At 45.7% G+C, this 4,111-nt stretch overlaps 1 pseudogene; it reads right to left on the bottom strand.

Annotated features, from left to right (window-relative positions):
* Positions 1-1,460: 1,460 nt before the first annotated feature.
* On the bottom strand, positions 1,461-2,438 carry LOC103747618 (annotated as a pseudogene).
* Positions 2,439-4,111: the final 1,673 nt, after the last annotated feature.

The following is a 4,111-nucleotide window of genomic DNA, read 5'->3' as shown; positions in this document are numbered from 1 at the left end:
AACTGACTCTCCTCCCAGCAGCTGTCAATTGCCCATAGCCCCTCAGCTAAACTTGGGGCTTTGTGCTTTCCCCCCTCCATGTTGGGAGTTTGTCTGGCTTCAGCTTGTGCTAGTCTTGTGCATGTTGTCACAAACACTGGGTTCATATGTATAGCTGCCCTTTTGTGTCTAGAAAAAACTGTTTTGCTGTAGTCATCTGCCACTTCTGGCTCTTAGAATCTTTGTACCCCATCTTCTGCAATGATCCTTGAGCCTTGGAAGAAGGCATGTGGTATAGATGTCCTATTTAGGCTGAGCATTCCACCCCTCTTATTTTCTGCATCTTGACCAGTTGTAGATTAATCACCATTTACTGCAAAAAGAAGCTTCTCTGATGAGAATTGAAAGATGCACTAATCTATGAATATGGCAATGATTCGTTAGGAGTAGGTTTAGTACTATGTCTATTTAGTGGAATAATAGTAGTAGGTTCTCCCCTATGGCTTGTGACCTGTCTAGCCACAGGTTCTTGTTACTGATAATGGTACCAGGTTCCATCTTGAGAAGCAGGCCTTAAATCCAATCAGATATTACTTCCATATCATTTGTGCCACTGTTGCACCAGTGGGCATATCTTGCCAGGTCAATCCTGATTGTATGTCACAGGGTTTACAGCTGGGTACGACTGACGATTGCTTTTCTCTTCCGGTAGAATGCATAGCACCTTTCAGCACTATAAAAGCTAGCCAGTAGGAATGAAGCTCAGGTCAGTATCAGCTTGCTTTCTTCATGTTCTGTGACTCAAATATGTAGTATTTTCAGCAATAGGGTCTTACTGTCAAGTTCTGTAATATAACAAAGCAATGACAATAGCCCGTAATGTTTGTGGGGGGGTCTATGGGATCCCCACTGGCCAAAAGATTTAATCCATTCCTGCACTGGACTTTTGTTAGCCTGTGGTGTTTATTAGTAGAGGCATTGTTGCCCCATTATAGGGTAATCCCACTGAGATTCTTTATTATATGTGTGTGTGTATTTTTTTTAGAAAGCTTGTACAATATAGTAGGTTTCCATATGACTTTTTCAAAAGGTCTTTAGTGTTAGCTACCCCTCCTTCCTCTAGTATCTATTCGAAAGTAAAAATACTTGTGAAATCAGCATACTTTATCTTACCCTCCTTTTTTTTCCTTTTTGCCATATACTTTTAGATGATCATATTTCTTAGTGTTTACTTTTAGACAGTAAAAGTTCCTTTTATATTTATGTTGTTGTCTTTTGGTTATCGTTTTTTTGTGGATGCAGTGAACTTTATTGATTGTATTCATGAGAGTAGGGCTCAACTAAGCCCCTCTCCTCCTTCTGGGGGTCTGGGATGGAAAATGTGAAGGGAGATACTTAGTGTGTTGGGGGCTGAGTTGGGGCAGAGACCCCCCCCCAGGGCCTCTCTCTTCCTCTTACTAGTGGGAGTGGTTCAAGAGCTCTTACTCCTTGGAGGCCATGTGGACCATGAGGTCCACCATCCTGTTGCTGTATCCAAATTTGTTGTCGTACCAGGAAATGAGCTTAACAAAATGGTCACTGAGGGAATGCCTGCCCCAGCATCAAAGGTAAAAGAGTGAGTGTCTCTGTTAAAGTCACAGGAGACAACCTAGTTGTCAGTATAGCCCAGGATGCCCTTTAGAGGGCCCTCCAGTGCCTGCTTCACCACCTTCTTGATGTCATCTCATTTAGCAGCTTTCTTCAGGCAGTAAGTAGGTCAGATTCATGAGGGTACATTGCAGGTAGGAACAGGGAAGGCCATGGCAGTGAGTTTCCCTTTCAGCTCTGGGATGATCTTGCCCATAGCCTTGGCCACTCCAGTGGATTCAGGGACGATGTTCTGGGCAGCCCCATGACCATCATGCCATAGTTCCCAGAGGGGCCATCCACAGTCTTCTGGGCGGCCGTGACGGCATGAACTGTGGCCATGAGTCCCTCAACAATGCTGAAGAAGTTGTCATGGATGACCTTGGCCAGGCGGGCTAAGCAGTTGGGGTACAGGAGGCATTGCTGATAATCTTGAAGGAGTTGTCATATTTCTCATGGTTCACACCCATCACAAACACATAGGCGTCAGCAGAAGTGGCAGAGCTGATGACCCTCTTGGCTTTGCTCTTCAAATAGGCCCTGGCCTTCTCCATGGTAGTGAAGATACCAGTAGACTCCACAACATACTCGGAATCAGCATCACCACATTTGATGTTGGCAGGATCTTTCTCCTGGAAGATGGAGAGGGCCTTCCCATTAATGACAAGTTTTCAGTTCTCGGCCTCAACTATACCGTGGAACTTGCTGTGGGTGGTGTTGAGGTCAATGATGGGATCATTGATGGCAACAGTATCAACTTCGCCGGAGTTGAAGGCAGCCCTGGTAACCAGGTGCACAATATGGTCAAATCCCTTCACTTCGACCTTTACCATCAGGTCTCTGGGAGGAGGCTGACACTGCAGGAGAACATGCGGCTGTCTCTGGAACAGGGAGGAGCTGAGAGTCTTGCTTGTATTTTATTTTGTTTTGTTTTTTGAGACAGGGTCTCCTTATAGCCCCAACTGACCTGGAACTCTCTATATTGACCAGGCTGGCCTTGATCTCACAGAGATCTGCCAGTCTCTGCCTCCTAAGCACTGGCATTAAAGGCATGTGCCACCACTCCCAGCTTTTGTCTTTATCCTTAGATAAAGAAATCAGCATATTATTATCTTCCTTCTTTCCTGCTTCTCTCTCTAGTTTTTATTGACTCTATCAAGCTTTATGAAACATACTATTTTGGCTGCTTGAGGACAATTTATTAGAATTTAAAAGGAAAATTCCCTTAGGCAAGCTGTAATTCTCAAAGCTGCCTGGAGGGAGAGAATGGAGGAGCTGGGCTGGCATGGAGGTCAGCCACGTAGTGGGGAGGGAAGCTTTAGCATAGGAGCAAGGGGGACTGGAGATATGGCTCAGCTTCTGCTTCCTGAGTGCTGGGACTAAAGACATGCACCACCACACCCACCATCACCTTATTTATTTTTTAATTTTATTTAAAAAATATTTCATTAAAGCTGGGTGTGGTGGCACACCCCCTTTAATCCCAGCACTTAGGAAGCAGAGGCTGGTGGATCTCTGTGAGTTTGAGGCCAACCTGGTCTACATAGCGAGTTCCAGGCTAGCTGGGGCTACAGGGAGACCCTGTCTCAAAAGGACCAAAAAAAATTTATTTATTATTTTTATTTTACGTGTATGAGTGTATATTGCCTGCATGTGTGTAAGTGTACTACATCGTGCAATGCTCATGGAGGTCAGAAAAAAGCATCAGATCTCCCAGAACTGGAGTTATGGACAGTTGTTAGCCACCATGTGGGTGCTGGGAATCTGACTCTGGTCCTCTCCAAGAGCAGTCAGTGCTCTTAACCGCTGAGCTATCTCTCCAGCCTCAACCTTCTGGTCTTCTTTTTTCCCCCCTTCCTTCCTTGCTTACTTCCTTCCTTCCTTCCTTCCTTCCTTTCTTTCTTTCTTTTTTTTACTACAGGGTCTCATTATGTAGCCCTGGTCTCATTATGTAGACTAGACTGGTCTCAAACTCACAGAGATCCACCTGCCTCTACCTCCTAAGTGCTGGGATTAAAAGTGTGCACCACCAGGCCCAGTCTGTTCTTCTCTCTAGCGTCACACCCTTAAGGAAAATCAACTCTCTCTCTCTCTCTCTCTCTCTCTCTCTCTCTCTCTCTCTGTGAGTGTACATATGTACACGCATTGCATGTGGAGGCCTGAAGTTAACATTGGCTGTCTTCCTCAATTGCTCTCTTATATATGTGGGGCAGCGTCTCTCACTGAACCTGGAGCTTCCTGTTCTGGCCAGTCTAGTCAGTCTGGCCAGTCTGGCTAGTCTGTTTGCTCTGGGGATTCCCTGCCTCTGCTTTCCCTGCTCTGGGATTCTATGTGGACCACCATGTCCACCTGGCTTTTCCATGGGTTCTGGGGCTTAAACTCTGGTCCTCACACTGTGTGGCAAGCATTTTACCCATTGAGCTGTCTCACTGACTCCCCCGAGTATGCCTATGTTTTTAACAACACCAGTCTTTCCAAGGGCAACTTCCTAGTTTGTCAGTGCTTG

The sequence above is a fragment of the Nannospalax galili genome, unplaced genomic scaffold (genome assembly GCF_000622305.1).
Source record: "Nannospalax galili isolate Female #2095 unplaced genomic scaffold, S.galili_v1.0 scaffold100, whole genome shotgun sequence".
Taxonomy (NCBI): Eukaryota; Metazoa; Chordata; class Mammalia; order Rodentia; family Spalacidae; genus Nannospalax; species Nannospalax galili.
Note: the sequence above shows the minus strand (reverse complement) of the source record. Positions and strands in the feature narration are given on the sequence as shown.